We start from the raw sequence: 22,058 nt of genomic DNA, 5'->3' as shown, positions 1-22,058 counted from the left end.
AAAACATTATGGAGAGTAGCTAGCTTCTAACAACACACTGGTAAGAGAAATATAGGGAGAGAACCTTAATGAGTAGCTCCCAGGCGTAGGAAGTTAAATGTTTTTTTTTCCTTTCCAGAGTTTCCACTGAGGTCTTGAAGTAGGAGCCAGTGTCCAGAGGCGTTTCTCTCTTTGTGTTGTCTTCCACTTTCCCCCAAACTAAAGACAGAGACAGTATTTACTTTTTGTCTCTGACCTTGGTAGGTGGGAGCTGGTGTAAGATCATCTGTTCCTGAGGGGGCCGCACCAAAGAGTATCCTTTGACAGACTACACAAGTCTCTTCCCCCCTGACATTCCAGGCACAGATTGCGAATTTTCCAGCAGCAAGGGAGGGAGGTTACTTTCTTGACACACTGGGGTCTGCAGCTGAATAATCGGTACACTCTGAGCAGCCATGCTGGATTTGCTGTATGAACCCTTATCGGAGGAGACAGATAATACTTTATAGAATGTATTCAGGGAGGGAGTTACTCTGACTTTTGAAGACAGGATTTTCTTAGCTCTTCCCCTCCCTTTACCCCCCGTAGGTATAGACTCCGTCACACTAGTAAGTGTGTCTGTTTACAAGGGCTAGCTGTTATACGATAGACGCTGGCCAAGAGGAACGCTGTCCCTGGCCGCGGTTTATGGCCCTTTTATATGTCTATGGGCAGCCCCTATATGGTTATGGAGATATGGGTGCACTTGGGAAAGTTCATTGACCATAGTGGGAATTTATAGGTACCACGTATTTTCGTGGTCTTTGCCTGCACTTCTAGGCAGCTATCTTTGTCATTATCCTTACAGACACTGTGGAGAGGGCTAAAAGTCCTTGCCCGTTTTGTCAATAGCTCCCCCCATATTGACAAACATAGGGATCCCCATGCTGGACCGGCTTGGTTTTTCCAGGGCTCTTCTGAAATCTAGCAATGAACATACCTTGCGTCATCGCCCTAACTCGGGAGTTTAAATTAAACCCTGTGGGTCTGTGCTCATAATAAATTACCTCTAATCATGTACCCAGAAAGAGCTGCACCTTGATATACGCGCTAGGGTCTCGAGTCTGATATGCCTTTGTTTTTTTTATCATGCACATTTTAGATCGTCTTCCCAGGATCCTGCTAATGAACTCGCTAAGTATTTGCCTGAGCTGATATTACGGCGCTTCGCCCGCCCCTTTAAGATTTAGAACCCCTAGGAACATTTCTTGTAAAGAAACCATCGTTATTTTATCCAGTAGGTAGTAAGCCTTTATGTTCCCCACATAGGGTGTTTTACCACTGAGTGCGGGAGGCAGCATAATCTGTGGCATTTCTTAGAGAGAACGTTAAAAAGGTGTCTTTGTTCCTAATATTATAACAACAAGAGGAACTAAAGAGCGGACGATATTTTGATGGGGTCCAGTGTATGTGTCCAAGCCAAGAGCACACAGAAGGATACAAAGTTCCCCAGGGAAACGGGTTGTGGGAAGGTGAAAAGGAAATCCAGTCAAGGAACTGGGGGGTTCCTCTGTCGGAACTAGAGAGCCTCACACACCCAGAGCGTTAGGTGTGGAACACACCCTGACTGTAGGGTGTCCAGTGTCATCATCGGCTCACTGCTCCTCGTCAGACCGGCGCTGCAATGTCTGACGGGGTGCCGAAAGGCACCCTTTTGACGGAGTTCTTTTGTTCCTTGCCGATGGTGTGTGTGAGTCAATAGGAGATAGTGTAGTCAGTGCAAGGTGAGTGAGTATTAAAAAGGGGTAAACAGTCCACAATAGGTTTTATTGGCGTGGCTGCTTCCCTGATTAAAAGGGGGTGAGAGGGGAGCTGGAGACTGTGGTGAGGTTCAGACTCTAACTCAACCCCCTAGTGTGGTCAACATGTTTCTCGCCATCTGGCGATTCGTCAGGACCAAAACAAAGTACTACACGTGAAAAAGAAGTGGTAAGAAAGTTCAAACACAGGGTAATGAGAAAATACAACCTCACTGGGTCTGGTAAAGAGAAGGCCTGGGATCCTGCTCTAGTTAGGCGACCTAAGAGTTGAAGGAAAAAACAGGGGAAGTAAATTAAGCCATATCTCAAGGTTATTATTATGCATTGAGATAGTGAGGGTGACTATTAGATATATTGCTCTCCACACTGTGGGGTAAAGGGGGGGACGTGCAGGGAGTACACTCATACAGGTCATTCATAATCGGTCTAAATATGGCACGACTATAATCTCTCGTTGGAGACCTCAGAATGTGGTGAATACATAATTAAATCTTAGCCGTGAAGCCGAATCCTATCCATGCAGCACCCAGTACCTGGAGACAATCAGGGAGATCTTACCCTAAGGAGGAGTAACCAGGCCTCGCAGTATGCTCCCGTGAGGCCAGCGATGTCTGATGGATATACCTGTGGGATGTCAAGGGACAGGTATGCATGTGTAAGTAAAGGACATAGAAAAGTCATGTGTGCCTGATAATCAGGGCTCCTACTGGGGGAGGAACAGTAACCCGGGACCAGTCAGTGCAAGGCACTCAAGGGGCCAGGATGTAGATATTTGGGAGCCCTCCCAGTTAAAGGTGCCCTGTGGCCAGGCATACAGTGGTCTGATGAGTATGGAGGCAGAGCCTCTATCTAAATGGAGAGTAGGCATACCGGAGGCGTCCCCAACGCGTGGCACAGTTCGCATGGAGGGCGTCAAAGGGCAGCTCGCGCTCAACGTCTGTTGGCACAGCTGTAGAGAGCGCCAGGGACCCTGGGTATGCCGCGTCCGGACCGACCAAAACAAAGCCACCCAAACAACACAATAGAGAGCTCCCATAGTACAGAGGCAATTACGGGACTCGGGCAGGGAGGGGACTTCCTCATTACTGCACCGACGTCCATGAAGTGGTAAGGGGGCGGGGGAAGGCGATGAGTGGGCCACTTAGTGAAGCTGGCAGCTAGGTCCGCGCTCGACGCGGTAGCGAGGTAGCCAGAAATGGAAGCAACCTTCAGGACAACAAGTGAGCTGCAATGAGAGGGCAGGAGTAGGACAACCAAGGGGAGGAAGGGGGAGGGGGGGGAAGGGGAGGGGGGGAGGAGGGGGGCGGGGGGGTAAGGAAGAGGCTTACCTCAGTCCGTGCGCTGGGATGGTGAGGACACCTACCCCTCACGCTCGCGGCACCTGGTCAGGGTGCGGAGCAGCTGGTGGCGAATTCCGGTGATGACCGCCTATAAGGGGGCTGGCAACTCGTCTCTGCACGCGTCATCGCGAGAATGGCGACTAATGCGCGTCATGCGCATGCGCACCGGGAAACTAGATCCCGGGGCTGGGAAGAGGGTTGTGATACTCGCGGCCATATTGGAATGGTGTAATTTGCGAGTGTCATGCTGTGTGCACATACGCCCCTGTGGCCCAGGGACTTGAAGGGGCGGGATTATAAGTGGCGATCGAGGCAGTTATGTTCGATCTGATCGCAGGTGAAAGCAGTCCTAATATTAGTGGACTGCTTAGTGCCCATGCCGTAAATGTTCCGTTTGGATTGGTAAATTAATTAACAGATGTGGGGTCCACTGAGATCACCAGTCATGAGGTGAGGCTGCATGCCCTATTGTCGGGATGCTGGGGACTGTAGTGATGGAGGGTTAAGGGAGGGTTGGGCGAGGGGAAGTGGAAGTGGACTTGAGTAGTGGAGGTTGAAGGGAGGGTAGGGGGGGGTTGGGGGTTGGGGCGGGGGAAGGAAAAGGGAGGGAGAGAAGGGCAAGGGGGGAGGAGGAAGAAAGGAGTACTTACTCCATGGTGCTCACCTATGGTAGTCGCGCTTGAGTAGGGGGTATATATGTCTATATATATATATACACACAGGAACTGGATAAGGGGCTCATCTGGACACCGTGGCCCAAGGGACTGCATCGTTGAGTCCTACGGTGTCCAGCTGTAAGCGATGAACCCATCTCTGTTCCAACTTAAACAGTGCATGTTTGGACATTGCTGGTTGGGATTCAAGCACTAACCACTGAATACTGTCTGCAGAGTGGTTGTGACGTTGGTAATGTTCATATAGTCTCGTGTGGGTCCTGGAGCACCGTATATTGCTTTTGTGCTCCGTTATTCTCAGTTTTACTTGTCTCATGGTCATACCTATATAGAATTTATCACAAGGACAAATCAGGAGGTAAATGCATTTAGTGCTGAGACAGTTGGTATGTCTATTGAGTTTCCATGTGAAGGAGTCCGTCAGTCTGATTTCTTTACATTGTCTAGACTGAGGACACACTACACAGCCACCGCATGGGTAGTGACCAACCACGGGAGGGAGGTGCCATAGTGTCTGCTGCCCACTGCTGAGTGGTTTCTTAGGGCGTGTATGTATCAGGGAGTCTTTAAGGTTTGCTGTTCGTTTGAAAGCGAACAGAGGTTTTGGTAGCTCAGTGCCCCCTGCGTTTAAGATACCCCAGTGTTTATTCACGGTTTTCTTGATGAAATTGGAGTTCTTAGTAATACTCACTCACCTTGCACTGACTACACTATCTCCTATTGACTCACACACACCATCGGCAAGGAACAAAAGAACTCCGTCTAAAGGGTGCCTTTCGGCACCCCGTCAGACATTGCAGCGCCGGTCTGACGAGGAGCAGTGAGCCGATGATGACACTGGACACCCTACAGTCAGGGTGTGTTCCACACCTAACGCTCTGGGTGTGTGAGGCTCTCTAGTTCCGACAGAGGAACCCCCCAGTTCCTTGACTGGATTTCCTTTTCACCTTCCCACAACCCGTTTCCCTGGGGAACTTTGTATCCTTCTGTGTGCTCTTTGTTCCTAATATGCCATTTTCTCTAGAACGGAGAGAAGAAACTTTATTTGTTGGGGCTCCCCATTTATTGCCTTCACTGCTATATCCAGCTTTGGCGTTTTGCACTATTCCCTTTATGGGTATGCCATTTGAGATAATTCTTCTAACCTCATTGAGGATATATGGGATTGGTGCTGGTATTTGATCTATCGACTAGCCTTTAAATCTTGTTTTTCGACACTGACACACACACTGTACTATTTTTTTAAACCTTCTACTTTTCTTTTTTTCCCCTCTTTTCTTATATTGTGTTGAGTGGATTTGTTTGAAATGACTCACTCTATGAATAACCTGGATACAATGTGGAATGTGGTGCTTTATGTTATTGCTAATGGGGACAGCTTTAGCATGCTATTCCAGTTGTGACTTTATATGCATTAATTAATCATTGTGTCCCCCGAGCCTATCAAGTATGCACTCGGTCACTGGGTATTAAATCAATAGTTTGATAAAACTCAAGCCATTATCCTGAAATGTGTATTCCCTTTCTTTTTATACCTGCAAGTGTCTCATCCCACCCCCTATTGTTCATTCCTGCCCTGATTAAGGTTTAGCCCTGGCTGGGGTGACACACCAAAACGCGCGTTGGCATTGTTCATGAGGGGGCATCAGGATTGTATCTACCCCTAGCCCTACCCCTACCTCCACCACCATGATGATTTGTTCCATTCTGTCACCTGACTATCTTGTGGCGTTTTTGTACAGTTTTTTAATATTGTGTGTGGTGTGAATTGTGTGATTGAGGTATGGGTCTGCTTGATGAATCTTGGGAATATCTGAAGGTATAAATGCGATGTATGAAACAGGAGTGTGGGACTAACAATTCTGGTATAACATAATCCTGAGTATGTATTTATTGCTGAATTGTTTATTTAAAAAAATAATAATATTAAAATCATTATATTTGTAAAACCCGACGTCAGTGTTTATCTCTGAACTTGATCTGCTCCGGTGATAGTGTTTCTATCCAAGGACCCCGTTCTGGGGCCTAGTTGGGAGATTTGGGGCAGGTAGCCGTATTGCCTTTGGTGTTTCTCATTTCCCCTGTATACCTGCCTCTATTTTGTCAGGGGTCCCCCTTCTAAGTAGTGCAGAGCCCACTTTGCCCATGCCCTTAAACATCTCTGACTACCAGGTCCTTGCTGTTGCTTGCAGCATTCCACATACCCTGACCCATATTTGACTGGGTCTTAAAACAATTCAAAGGTGGTGTCAAACCATGCACATGAAAGCATTGTGGGTGGCTTTGGGGGAAGCAGACAGTTGTTCAGACTTTTGCAGGGTCCGCCTGATGCCTTCAATGCCTGAAATATTTCTATTTTAAATGTAGCACCTATCCATTTTAAAGGGCACGGCTACTTTAATAATCGTGGCAGACCTCCATGTTTGTATTCACAGTAATTCACAAGAGATTGCATCCTGTCATTATTATTAAAGCAGGTGCTTTTGTTAAGTTCTGTAAACATACATTTTATTATGTGACTAACTTGTTCATTAGTGGCTTTGCTAAATGCAACCCTGTTTGCAAAAAAACCCAAAAAAACAAATAATGACAGGAAGGCTTGAGTTATTTTCAGCCGCTTATGTTTGGTTGGGCCACATTCCAGTCCATTGTTTTTTGCCCACTGTGCCAATCTAGATAGATAGACCTCATAGATATATGTTAATCAATTTTGGTTATAACCATTGCACTTAGGGGGTCTACTGCATAAAAAACAGTGATGGAAGGAATGCACATGTGTAGGGGTGCAATTTGCAACTTCTTCTTTGCAACCATGATTTCGTACAACAGGCCCTAGAGGCTGAATAGGGTGTGACAAAGAGCAAAACACCCCTGAATTTTCAGAGGTGTAGGGGATAGCTGTTACATGTGGAGAACAAAACATACATACCCATGCACATGCACATTTCTGTGCATGTGCATGGGTAATTACCTCCTGCAGGTTATTCACACTGTAAACAATCTGCAGTAACAAACGCAGAAGACGAAACATACCTCAAGAGATCTACAGTCAGGGGGAGTTCTGAGGGGTATCAAGTGGATCTAGATTCTGCCCTGGTTTATAGGTGCAATGCTTTGACTTTAGGACCCTGGGATACAGGTTACAACAAAGACACTTCTCCTCCAATCAGATCAGCAAAATCCTAGCCCTAGATTAGTCAAAAAAGTCCAAGCAAGGCTTCCACCTACAAAGTGCGGTCACAAACCAGAAAGGTGTCCTGCCTGTAGGCAAGAAATCATTTTCCATTACTCCCAGCAGAAGTCTGATGGTAATTGTGTGGCAAACTGAGAAACCTAGTGGTCATATTACAGAAAGTAGACTGCAGACACTACCTTCTGTGTTATGGATCCCAAGCAGGTGTCTCCGTGTTGGCATGGGGGCATGACCCCTTAAAAATGAGGCACCTTTGCCCTTGATAGTATTACAGATACAGGTACAAGAGCAATAGCCCATCTGGTGGCTCATTAGTTTTGTGCCACCAATGAACTGGTGCCCACTCAATGCATCCCACTGAGGATGCCCCGTGGCAGGACCTCATGGGGTCCCAGGGATCTTCCCAGTCACCCTTGCGTTGGGTCCAGTGACACGCGGCACTGCCTTGTAGAGGGGCCCGCCTCATCCTCAACGTGGTCCCAGTCCCTCTGCATTGAAAGAATGGCAGTCTCAAACCTCTGACCCACGTTTGACGGCTGCACTCAATGCAACAGAGGCGGAGTTTGCACCTGCAGCTGGGGCAGCACATTTTAATGTAGTTTGGCACACTGCTGCTGTCTGCGGTGGGTGTATTAAATTGTGGGTGCATCTGGCCCAGACATGGATAGGGTGCATTTTAGATAATGCAAACCCAGATGGTATTGTTATTTTACCAGCCTAAATGTAAATATAGTCACTACCTCCAGATTCAATACCCAAACCAAATCAGTTCACTAAATCCATGGGCACTAGGCTTGTTCTGACCAAACAAACATTGTCATTTCTCACTTCGAGCTACTCTCTTTCCATAAGTGACACCAATGTACCCTATTATTTTAGAATTTTCTGCTTCATAAAGCCCCACACATGTACTGGTACATATAGGATAACTTACAAAGGTATGTAAAAGTTGATTATTGTTTACGCCTACCCAAACTCCAAAAAACTAATAAGCAGATTGAGAAATTACCTGTATTGATGGTGAAGACGAATCTTCTGCAGAAGTCTTTGGTTTCTATTTCTCCTTAAACCTTAACACAAGAAGTACACTAATTGATATACTCCTCGTTGTCCTACACAGAGCCATACTACATTTGCATTGGAATTTTACCATCTATTGTCAGTTCATACTAATAAAACATGAACAAATTCCTAATTTCGTAATACCTTGATAAGAGGAATTTAATTTGGCATGACTCAGTTACATAACATGTTATTTCTCAACCTGTCAGCCAGCCACTTATGAATTAAATACATAAACAGTGTTACTCTGAGCCAACAGTCTAGAATGCTGTTACTGTGGGCATGGAAGAAATATAGCAGACAGGAAAATGAAAGATAAGGCAAAATATAAAGGAGTCAGAGGGAGAGAGGGCCTAGGATTGCAGCACGAGAGCACTATTCATTCATAAACTGTGAAGCAAGAGTAGCTAAAATGCAACATGTAACATAGTAATTATCAGTGTGATATTTATTAAAAGATAGGGCCCAAATTCACAAAGTAATTTAAGACACCAAAAGCACTAGATCACATAGGCACAGTCCCCTGGTCTGACCGGTCATTACCCCTGTGGACCTGGCTCTAGCGGCTCGCCTCACCTGCCTTGACCCTCTCTTGCTCTCTCTCCCTCTCTTTCTCTCTGTGACTTTGTGTTACTTCTCTCGCTCTTTGAACGTTTTCTCTCATTTAATGTGTTGTTTTCTCTTGCTCTTTTTCCCTTTTCTTGCAGTTTGTGCTATTTCTCTTGCTTCTTTTCCAACTTTTGCCAGATCACTCACTCTTTTGTCACCTTTGTGATGTGTCTCGACATCTTCTCTGTGCCCAGTATTCATGAGCCCATTTTCTGCCCTCTCTGCACCAGTATCTCCTCCCATACTCCTTATCTGTTTCCCACACCTCTATCCTCCATACCATAGTGCACCTCCTCAGCCCCACCCACCACTTCCTGCGCTTGTACCCCTTCATAGGACATATGTAATGTCTGATGTAGCATGGTCACAAAGTGTGTGTGCTGTTGGCATGTTGGTGGTGCACCAAAGTTGAGCCCATCTACACTCGTCTGCTCCTGGACCGGGGCGATCATCAGAAACCATGGCCCGCCCGGACTCACCTCTAACCCAACACTCTGCGTTGCACCTTCTGTCGTGTATTTCTATAGTTTCTGAATCGATCCCCCTATTCCTGACCCTATTCTGGTTAAACTAACTATCTAGTTAACTAACAGTCAGCCCATGAGGCAAGAAATCCCCCATGATGCAGATACCGTTATCTGACGCAGTCACACTCCGGCACAGGAACGTGTTATCTGATTAGGTCATAACGCTTGAGATCTAATTAGACAAGCGACATTCCTCCAGCCCCTGATAAGGCATACGACGTTCTCATAACAAATCAAACCTATGACAACCTGGATAATCCGTGCGGCCATTGTTTTGATTTCACAGAGAACTTTAGTAAAGAATGTGCTAACGAGCAAGTCGTATGACATCTTTATTGACGTACCTATGTCCATCCTTACGTCAATCCCGGCACCTTTAAGGTATAAATATTGCCGACCTTGCCCTATGCAAACACACGCGTGGTGACAAGACGGAGCAGCCATACTTGCCGGAGCCGAGAGCAGAAGCAGACCCCGCTGGCAACAGCCCCGCCTTCCTGACGCGCTGAGAGACGCGCTGCTATCTCAAGCCGAGAGACCCAGCACCGGCGCTTCCGGGTAGCCCTCGCAGGCAGCCTGGAATATCGAGAGCAGAGAAAGAGATACCATTCCTCATTCATCCTAACTTCCAGGTACAGAACTGAATAACCCCTCACAGAGAATTCTTTAGTTATTCACTTGGCAAAAACAAACTTAACTTAAACTGTAACTTTCTATTCCCGCCCACGCATTAGACTTAGGTCAGGTACACGGGGTAGGCGTATTTAGAAACACCAGTTGAGTACGTTTAGTCAAATGTATATGTGTATGTAAATATATTTTAATCATTTTAAACATCATATGGCTCAGAAACCATATCAATGTTTTTACAGTATTATTTTATACTATTGCTTTTAATGTATGCACTTTACTTAACTATAAGTATTGCAATAATATCGATCCATTTCTCTTGTACGAGAAAAGAGACTGATCAATAAATAACACCTTTTTATTGAACACGCCCGTCTCTTCCTTTTCTCTACATTCTGATGAGACTAAGAATGCACGTACTGACTGAGTAAAATAATTGCCTTGTGCTCACACGACTCTTGAGATTGACTCTTGATTAGGGGAGAGCAAAGTTGTCATGTTCTATGGTTGTCAGAAACTAAATCCCTTCTTGTCTAATCAGGGGAGTTAATCCTTCCTTGAACATTCGAGAAAGTTTCTAGCGAACTCTGAGCTTAGCTGGCAAACCCAAAAATTAAGTCTAGTATCGACAGTAGTAGACCTAGTTAACGTCTGGTCTAGGCCTTTACTGCTGTAGGTACTATTCCAATGCGCAGAGCCTATTGGGAAAATAGGAGCTACACTACATGGCGCCCAACGCGTTTGGAAAGGGCGATAAAACTAACGTAAGACATTTAGAGTAACTCAGTCGTGCTTTCTCACTCAGACCCCTTTTCCCAAATACTCCAAAGACGTCTGGAGTGGGTGAAAGGTTACATCCTCCAAAACCTCGCAGGAGGGAACTCCTATGTATGGTTTTTGGTCAAGTCAACGTTGAAGGATAAAACAGTTCCAGAATATTGTGCACCTAATCTCTGTCTCCATAAGAAACCTGATCTGCAAACAAACATAATACCATCCTGTCTGTAAAATGGCAGAGAGTGATGATGAAAGAGAGGCAATTAGATTAGCTACTGAAATAGCAGATGCTGATGCTACCATGCAAACAGCAGACCCGGATATAATACTCATCCAGGTCGCCAAAAGGAGATCTATAACCTTAAAACTTATAGAAAATGGACTGACACCTAGAGGTGGCACAGTCATATTCGTAATTGAGGTACACGAATATCGGCAGACAGAGGTATACTATACATGGATACATTTTCCAGCAGCAAATGCTGTAACAAAGTACTTCCACTATTACAAAGTAGAGGAACCTCCTGAAACGTACACTCCTTTCGAGGAGGTGGAAGTACCACTCAAATTCCAAGAGCATTTGCTCTTATTTGATGGCGCCCTAAAACACAATAATCACATTACAAGGCTCGGTCCTTTAGGAAGACCAGGAGCAACGTGGCCGGTCCTAGCCGGATACACACCACATCCAGACATCGATAGGATGCCTGCAGCTGAATTATTAACACAGCTGAAACAATTACTAAAAATTCATAGACAATTAGTTCAGTATGTAATGCGGACTTCAACAATTCAGCCAGCGATTAAACTACCACAGCTGACCCCACACCAGGGGAACACAAATAAAATTACACCACAGAACATCCAATCCTGCCTAGGTAAAGTTCCAGCTAAACGGGAACAGATACCATTCTGGTTGGCACAGAAAATTACCCAAATAGAGGCGGTGTTTCCTGACACCACCCCGCTGGAAAAACACAGGATTCTGACTATATGTCTCCCAATGGGAATCGCACCACACATTGAGGACTGTGACACTTGGGGTATAGTCTTTGCTTCCATCTACACAAAAACGCACGGTGTTCCATCCATTTTGGTAATACCAGATGTGCTTAAACAAATTCAAGATGAATACGGTCCAGAACCTGCTTTAACTCTTGGTATGAAATTACTGAAAGACTTCAAGCAGGTCTCGGCTATATTACTAGCCAACATAAAGGGTGAAGCAGCAAACGTGGCGATCCGCCAGAGGTTAAAAGAGACAGATATAGCAGACCAACCAGCTGAAATTGCCAGAATCATAGAAAAATCCTATGAAGAACTAGGCAGAGATAGTCTAGGTGGAATACCAGTAAAACCGCAACTGACTACAAGTCCAGAAAAAATGTTTTTTAACAATAATAATAATTCACCAAAAAAGAACTGGGATGGAAAAAAACAATCCAATCCTAAAGAAAAGAAATTCCAGTCCAGAGGAAGGTCGCCTAGGCGAAGAGAGAAATCTCCAAACCCAAGACAAAGGTCACCCCAGAGTGACCCCTCTGGGAATAGATATAACCTTAGAAATAGGGATAATATTAAAAAACCTGATAGATATCAAGACATTGATACACGTCCCTCTCAATCTTTTCAGAATTCCTCGCAGAAATCGGAAAGAAGAGGACGATCAGAAGAGCACGCCAAGTCCAAAGACAAGGAACCTGCTCAACTGAAAAAGAAATTACAATTTCCAAAAAAGAAGGTAGCCAGTATCAAGGTAGTTAACAATGCCGAGAATACTGAGGACACAACTGAAAAACGGAGAGTGGGCTCAGACAATGCTAGACAGCGCAGCAGAGGTGAGCATAGCTCGCAAAGTCCTTATGAATCATCTGGAGACAGTGGACACGAATGAATACCTTCAAGTGGAAACTGCAGATACCAGAGTTAGCAAGCCCCACAAGATATACGAGATAACATTACGTATAGAGGGAGATAAGACTAGGAAAATAAGGGGACTATTTTGGGATAACCTATCCAAGGGCTATGACATCCTTCTAGCTGAAAAAGACTGGCCACCAGAATTTGTCAGGGAGTGCCCTCATGGCGAAGAGGTAATTATGCCTGCCTTCTCGAATCAAATACCGATTCATAAAAAATACACACTTGCTAGAAAGTGGGCAGTGGCCTTAGCACCTGCTTTATATAAAAATCATGTAGGATGGGATGAGGATTCTCCTCCTCACAAAATCCAGTTAAAATCACAACCTACTGCACAAAGGCAGTACCCAATTAAGCAAGAAGCTAAAAAACAGGTAAATGAAATACTAGATCAGCTAGAATACCAGGGGGTGATTGAAACTTGCACCTCACAAATGAACAATCCTTTGTTTCCGGTCTCCAAACCAGACAATTCGTACCGTCTAGTTTTGGATTACCGACACCTTAACACATGTTGCAAAACCTTTGCAGTGCAAAACTCACACAGTGCTGCACTAATGAATAACATAGTGCGCAAAAAATACAAAACAACCTTGGACATCTCCAATGGATTCTTTTGTCAAAACATAGCACCAGAGAGCAGATCTTTAACTGCATTCTCAGTAAATGGCACTCAAATACAATTCTGTCGGTTAGCCCAGGGGTACAAGAACAGCCCAGGGGTATTCTCAGCGAGAGTAACAGAATTACTACAACTATATGATGATGAAACATTATCTTATGTCGATGACATTTACTTAACAGATGATGACTTGGAGACTCACTTGAAAAGAGTGAACACCATAATACTTGGGTTCGCTGCAGAGGGTTACAAATTCAACTTCAAAAAGTCCAGAATTGCCCATCTGACGGTCCTATTCTTAGGATATGAGTTATCAAGTGAAGGTAAAAGCCTGGCAGACAATTTCCTAGAGAAATGTGCCGTAATCCAAGCTCCTAAAACACTAAAAAAACCTACAGTCAATTTTAGGCTTCCTAAATTTCGGAAGAACATACATTGCAAATTACGCAGAAAGGGTGAAACCCCTTTACGATCTAATTAAACCAGACTTTAAAAGATCCAGTTGGACTCAAACACACACAGAAATTTTGAGATCCTTACAAACAGACATGCTAATTAAGACAAAATTAGAAACCCGTGATAATACACGCAACCTTGTGATCCGAGTCATCCCAGGGAGATGCGGATTCACATACCTGACCTCTAATGAGGGAGAAAAGGTACCAATTGCATTCAAATCACACTTGTACACAAAAGCTGAACAGAGATTCAGCAACAAAGGAAAAATTGTTCAAGCAGTTCAAACCGCAATAGCTAGAGAAAAAGACATAGCTGACGGTAGACATATCACAGTCAGAACAGCTGAATCAGCCTTTGAGGCATTAACAACACCGTGTAATTTACCATCAACAACATTGGATCCAGAATGGATACAATGGGTGAATTCAATCACAACGGACAAAGTATACTACTACTTTGATCCAGAACTAGAAGAATTAAAAAATCTAAAATATGAAAAGACGTATCCTCTGCCAATCGACATTCTGCCTCTACGACATTACGCCTGTGTAATCTATACAGACGGACATGCTCAACCCTCCGTTTGGGGAGAACATGCATACAATCCCACATGTGAGATTACAAAAGAAGTGTGGCGCGGAGGTAAACTAAGACCTCTATTAACAAAATCACACTCAGTAGAAACTAATTCAGAACTACAAACTGAAATGATAGCTTTGAAAATGGCGCTAGATAATGCGGATCGCGAATTCCCGACACTTATAGTGTCAGATTCATATTACTGCGTCAAAGCATATAACAAGGATTTGCAGACATGGATTCAGAACGGTTACAAAGATGACACAGATGCACCAATAAAACAGAGACTGCTCTGGGAACAAGTAGCTCTTTTGAAAAAAGAACTACCAAAGACTCACGTGACACACTCACTGAGTCATCAACGTGATGGCGTTCACGTTGTAGGGAATTCATTGGCTGAAACAGCCGCAGCGGCAGCCACTAAACCGGCTCCCGTAGATCGAAAAAAGCGTACATTAAAATACATTGACGGTGAAACATTGCTGCCGGTGAAAACGTCATCAAAAGGCGACTGCTCAGCGTTACCGATCAACTATCCACTCAATTATACATACATAACCGATGGAAACAATGTTCCTTTTGCTCGAATCCCTGGAGTGGGGGATAGGGCAATTCCAAACAAGGAACACAGATTAGGACTAATAATAGCGGCACACGAAGGGCTTGCTTCTACCCATGCTGGCGTCTCAGCCACAGTATCATTATTAAAACAGAGATACTGGTGGCCACAAATGAGAAGACAAACAAGGAACTATGTTCTAGCATGTGAAATATGTCAAAAAATGAAAGTATCAACTGTGAGACGTCCAGCACAGACGCCCCTTCTAATCTCAGATAAACCATTAGCCTGTGTTTATCTAGACCACTGCGGTCCCTTACAAAGGGACGGTAACTATAAATATATCTTGGTCGCAGTGGACTCATGCACGAGATTCATATGGATGTGGCCCCAGCGAACGGCTGACGCCAGAACTGTTATAAAAGATTTGCGGGTCTTTATCGGCACATACGCAATTGCCATTCTGCATTCGGACAATGGTCCTGCTTTTAGCTCTCGGGCTTATAAGGAGGCCATGGTCAGCATGGGCGTGCAATTGCGGTACTCTTGTCCATTTCACCCTGAGGGGAACGGAATTGTTGAAAGAAAAAACCGTGACATAAAGCAATCTATAACAGCAAAGGTATTAGGTTCGGGAGCTGGGTGGGTCAAACATCTAATAAGTGTCCAACGTAGTCTAAATAACTTGCCAAGAAATTCTCTGAAGGGATTCAGTCCGTACGAATTATTATTCGGAACTAGGATGTTGATCTCTGACCTTGATAGTCAGACTTCAGTGGTAATAGAAAAAACCTTTGATGTCAAAGACCGTTTGGCTATTTTGCAGGACTTAAACAAAACAAGAAAAGACCTGAGCAACATACAGTTGAAACAACAGCCAACAACCACTGAAGAATCACCACCTGTCCCAGCAAGACCTGTCTGGATTCCAAAAGTCGGGGATCTAGTCAGGGAGAAGATCGCGGTAAAGAAGGAATTTGGGCCTTCTTACAGAAAAGCAGTTCCTGTCTTGTCTGTCAACGGGACAAGATCAGTTGTACTACCGCCACTTGCTGGAAAAAAGGAGAACCGAGTTGTATCCATCGACCTGGTAAAACCACAACATGTGGCCAATAACAAACAGTAGGCCAAGTGGACTCCCAATAAGTAGCAGAACACCAAGGTTTGCTACCAGTACAGAGGTCCTATCAAAGAGGCTCATCACATTCGAAACGCCTACAGAAGAACAACAAGGACTATGCAACAATGCAATAGAACTAAGACCTCTGAAAACCCAAATAAAAACATTTAGCAGAGACACACCTATCTATACTGAAGTACCAAGTGACAATGCAAAAAACAAAAATCCTGAACCAATTGGAACAATTGACAGAACTGCATCTGGTTACTTCATCAACTTCGATGATTCCTCTGAAGGCTTCAGTGAACAAAAGACACAGCCATCATCAAAATCCTTTAAAGACAAAGCTAAGGAACTTTTGAAACAACTGAAAGAAACATATCTGGTTTCTCCATGGATTGAATTTTGGGTGGGTTTTGGTGCATTTATCCTCATACTTTGGCTCATCATGGTATTTACTTTGGGACGCTTCATTGAGGGAAAATATGCTAAAATGGACACAGCAAGTCAGAACATCAACTTGGTCCTCAAACCACACACATCTTCACACGTCGAGAAAAGAGAACTTTCTCCAGAACTTTCTTCAGCCAACTTCACAGCAATTCCAATACCTGGTGGGGTAGCCTGGGACAACACTGACTATGAAATTTATGGTCCGGTCGAGATCCTGAAATATCCACACCAAATCAAGATCTCTTTGAGTGACTTTGCAAAACCAAACTCATTTGCTGATGATTGGGACTTTGAAAGTATAAACAATATGATGTCTGACTTAGTAATGTCTGCTAAATTTACAAAACATGATTATTTGCAAGGTTCTACAAATTATGATAGTATGTATTGCTATAACCATTATGGTAACAGTTTTTTGCATAAATCTGCACAACCAAGAAATGTTTTAAATTATAATCAATGGGAACATTGTGCTACACCTCCAAAAGGGAGCTCTAGAACCGTTTATGACAAATATTCATACTTTCAAGGTTTTAACACTAGTAATGCTGAAACATTTTATTATAAATTGTCAAACAAGACAGGGATGAAAACCATGATAACCAACACAAAATTGATATATTCAGACATATTCTTTGAAAAGATGAATACTTTTGGATTTGATTATTGGGACAAAAATGTTGATTTGAAAAGTGTTTGGGGTACAAAAGAATGGCAAGTACAGGGTTTAGAAGCTTTGTTTAGAGCCTGCATGATCCCAGAACAAATGATATTTTTAAATGACACTGTTCAACAAACCACCTGTCTTGGCTTAGCCAAAATCAAAGATTTAAATAACCCGTCTATTCCAAAGCCAACAATGTTTAGCAATAGCTCTGATACAGATGAAGAAATAGACATAAACCATATACTTAACCAAAACAGAACACATCCTGATTGGAAACAATGGTTGATCTGGCCCACAGATACAAATCACTGTCAAGATAGATTCCTGAATAAAACACAGGGTTTTAAAATGACCAGGCCAGACCCTAGATATCCCCAAAGACATCACCCAGGGATAATAACAACCTACAGTGTGGGCAAATTATGCCTTCAATGGCTACAGACTTCCACACTGCCTGAAATTAAGCAACACCTAACTTTACTTACTGATGGTGCTGACTTGCGTGATTTCATACTGGGACCACGCAAACAGCGTCAAAAGCGTTTGAAACAGCAGAAAGAATACGGGAAATTGACCGTATCAATTTGGAAAAATCACTATCTGTAGTGGACAATGGGTTAATGACTCTGTCCTCCAGAATTTTTACATTGGACAGCATTGTGTCTTCAGCAATCGATATATTATCGCAAGACTTACTGTTATTACAACATGGTCAGTCACAATTGCGTTCTATTGTACAGCTTGGCTGGACGTTACAAAATCTGCGTTCAGGCTATGTGCCTTGGCGTTTAATCAACACAACGTCACTATTCCAAATCTTTAACCTTACTGATAGACAAATCGGTATGGCGCAGAAGGGTGCTGATTATACAATCTTGAGCATTGAAAAACTAGAAAGATTACCAATGACCATGTCAGAACAACCTGTCAGTGAATGGATAATCCACGGAATCATAAATATTCCAATCTCAACCTTCAGGTTTCAATACTGCCAAAAATATATACAGGCTGGCATGTACGAGAAATTGGGAAAGGGGTACCTTAAAACAACTTGGAACCTGCCCTATTCACATGCATGTGTCAGTAATAAAGGACAGAAAGTGTTTCTTAGTGGCAACAATTGTGCTATGTCACTAAGCGGCACGCTTCTGTGTAACGGAATTAGTTTGCATGGAGCCTGTGAAGGGAATTCTTACAACCTTTCATGTCACCAGCAAGGCGCACCTGCAACTGAAATAGAACCATTCTTTCAAAGACTCTATAATGGGAGTTACATTCTTATTGTAGACCGCAGATGTTGTAGTCTTATGCCCGGGACTCCTTATCTCGTCACTACGACGGCGAAGGTCAAGTGCTGTGGACGTTCTTTATTCCCCAGCTCCTTTCCAGACAGGGAGGCAAGGGCATGGCCCAGTTTGAAAATTACTTCTATTCGAATAGACACTTTAAGCAGAATGAAAACAGTGCTTCTTCAGACGCCTACAAGGCTCACGTCATCAAAAGAAACGTATGATCTACAAGTCGCAAGGACGACTGCAGAGATACATACATTATTATCAACCAATTCCCCCGTACATTTCGCGGAAATCCTGAGCGAAATCTTAAATATTTCTGATACCACTGGGGTCTCAAAGGTATTTAAGACAGTATTTTCGATGGCATTAACACCATTCAAAGCCATACTGGGTATTTTTCCAGATTTCGTCCATTCGATTTTTGGCGGACTTCCCCTGATCCTGGGACTAATTGCAGGAATCCTATTCCTAGTCCTTATTTTTCGTTATGGCAACCCATGTCACAGATCAAACTCTCGCGACAATGGAAGATACGATCCTAGCCATTGGATACCGGGACCGGATATCAAAAATCCTGGGACTCTCCCGGCTTAGAGACCTAAACATGACTTGGTTTCTATCATTTCGACCAATATGGCAAAGGTGTGTTTTACCTGTACTAAGGTGTCTGCTATGCGAAGAAGAATGCGTGTTAGACACCTGTCTGACGCTACAATCGGATGCGCCGGTGGATGCAGATACACTGTTGGTTCCTACCAAGGTTCACGCTTTGTGCTGCCCTCAAAGGCTGCCAATCCTGATGACGGCATTCCTGGAATCTTCACCACTGCGATTGAAGAGTAGTGAAGTTCAAGATGAAAGCAACATCGAACAGGTACGACCTTCTGTCAGCAATGCAAATCAGAATGTCAATGCAGACAATCATGCGCATGAATGCATGGTTACACCTATTTCCGACTTAGTGGAACTTTCCCATGAAGCTGTTGACAGTTTTTTCGAAAGCCTGAATGATATGATGTTCTCTCCAGAACAGAAATAGAGACTTTTGAGTAAAACTCGCACACGGCGTTTCCTGAATTCGGCCTTCAACTTAAAAAATAAAGTCACATGAACAATTACAATCCAGTTCACGGACAGCAACTTTTTTCAGCAAGCCCCTTAAAATATTTTTCTACATATTTTTTCCCGGGACATTGATCTTCTGCTTAAAGTAAGAAACTATTCCTAGAGAAATAAGATTTCTATTTTTAGATACTTTATATAGACTTTAGCTGCCCGCTGGTAGGTTCACAAATATTTTATTATGTGATCAAATGGTCTCGGACTTCCTTTCTGTATAGCCATATTAAGAGCCATTTCATGTGTATTTCTCATATACCAAAAAGCAATAATGCATAACAATGCGTGTTTACTTTTGCATTTAATTCATAGCTTAAGTGCATACAATATATATGACTGCAATTTTTCAGTATATTTGAAAATTTCGAAATGCATTTATGTATTTTGGGGTGGTAAGGTATACACTATACTCTATAGTATGTTGTACTATGTTATACTATGCATAGATTAGTAGATATGACCATAGTTAGCGTGGAGTGGGTGTCGTGTATTTCTATAGGTTCTGAATCGATCCCCCTATTCCTGACCCTATTCTGGTTAAACTAACTATCTAGTTAACTAACAGTCAGCCCATGAGGCAAGAAATCCCCCATGATGCAGATACCGTTATCTGACGCAGTCACACTCCGGCACAGGAACGTGTTATCTGATTAGGTCATAACGCTTGAGATCTAATTAGACAAGCGACATTCCTCCAGCCCCTGATAAGGCATACGACGTTCTCATAACAAATCAAACCTATGACAACCTGGATAATCCGTGCGGCCATTGTTTTGATTTCACAGAGAACTTTAGTAAAGAATGTGCTAACGAGCAAGTCGTATGACATCTTTATTGACGTACCTATGTCCATCCTTACGTCAATCCCGGCACCTTTAAGGTATAAATATTGCCGACCTTGCCCTATGCAAACACACGCGTGGTGACAAGACGGAGCAGCCATACTTGCCGAAGCCGAGAGCAGAAGCAGACCCCGCTGGCAACAGCCCCGCCTTCCTGACGCGCTGAGAGACGCGCTGCTATCTCAAGCCGAGAGACCCAGCACCGGCGCTTCCGGGTAGCCCTCGCAGGCAGCCTGGAATATCGAGAGCAGAGAAAGAGATACCATTCCTCATTCATCCTAACTTCCAGGTACAGAACTGAATAACCCCTCACAGAGAATTCTTTAGTTATTCACTTGGCAAAAACAAACTTAACTTAAACTGTAACTTTCTATTCCCGCCCACGCATTAGACTTAGGTCAGGTACACGGGGTAGGCGTATTTAGAAACACCAGTTGAGTACGTTTAGTCAAATGTATATGTGTATGTAAATATATTTTAATCATTTTAAACATCATATGGCTCAGAAACCATATCAATGTTTTTACAGTATTATTTTATACTATTGCTTTTAATGTATGCACTTTACTTAACTATAAGTATTGCAATAATATCGATCCATTTCTCTTGTACGAGAAAAGAGACTGATCAATAAATAACACCTTTTTATTGAACACGCCCGTCTCTTCCTTTTCTCTACATTCTGATGAGACTAAGAATGCACGTACTGACTGAGTAAAATAATTGCCTTGTGCTCACACGACTCTTGAGATTGACTCTTGATTAGGGGAGAGCAAAGTTGTCATGTTCTATGGTTGTCAGAAACTAAATCCCTTCTTGTCTAATCAGGGGAGTTAATCCTTCCTTGAACATTCGAGAAAGTTTCTAGCGAACTCTGAGCTTAGCTGGCAAACCCAAAAATTAAGTCTAGTATCGACAGTAGTAGACCTAGTTAACGTCTGGTCTAGGCCTTTACTGCTGTAGGTACTATTCCAATGCGCAGAGCCTATTGGGAAAATAGGAGCTACACTACACTTCAACTCCGGATATCACATCACCCTGTGCTGGTGCCCCACATCACACGATACGGAAAAAGCTTTCAACTGCACCACTGCTCTTGTAACTCCATCCAAGAACATACCCACACACTCGACCCTTCACATACACACACACCTACCAGCAAACATACTTGCACCTCTCACACATCAACATCATTCATGTTGCTTAATACCTGGATGATCAGTAAGCATCCCACAGAGATTTGGGACATGGCAAACGATGCACCGAACCTCCTCTTCCTCAAGGAAACACGAATGACCACAGCTTTACTGTCGGATGTTAAATTGTTATCCCTTCTGAATACAACATCACTAGGCAAGACCGTCTAAACATGCTGGAGGAGGAATCTCCATCAACTACAAAGACATCTTCAACTGAACCCCCTTCTCTGAAGCCTGAGAAAACTGCACACGACACCTCAATTTAAAATTATAAATCAGAGCAAACTTCACGCTGAGTGGAACCCTAGTCTACCTCCCCCGTGGGTCCTTGAGCCAACTATGCCAGCAATATTGTAGACTTAATCACCCCCTAGTTCTCAACTCTAGTACAGACATCTTCCTAGGGGACCTAAATTCCCATCTAGAACACTATACTGACCCCAACTCTTCCGCCCTTCTTGTAAGCCTTGTAAACCTGGGACTAATCCAATGTGTCACTGAGCCCACCACGCCGCCGGACAGATCCTATCTCCTTTGTTCACATCCTTCATCATCATCACAATCAACAGACCAGTCACCTAGATAGAAAACAACATAAACAGTTTCAAAATCAACTCTATGAAGAACTCCCACC

This window comes from Lissotriton helveticus, chromosome 6 (assembly GCF_964261635.1).
Source record: "Lissotriton helveticus chromosome 6, aLisHel1.1, whole genome shotgun sequence".
Classification (NCBI taxonomy): domain Eukaryota; kingdom Metazoa; phylum Chordata; class Amphibia; order Caudata; family Salamandridae; genus Lissotriton; species Lissotriton helveticus.
This window is presented reverse-complemented; position numbering follows the sequence as displayed.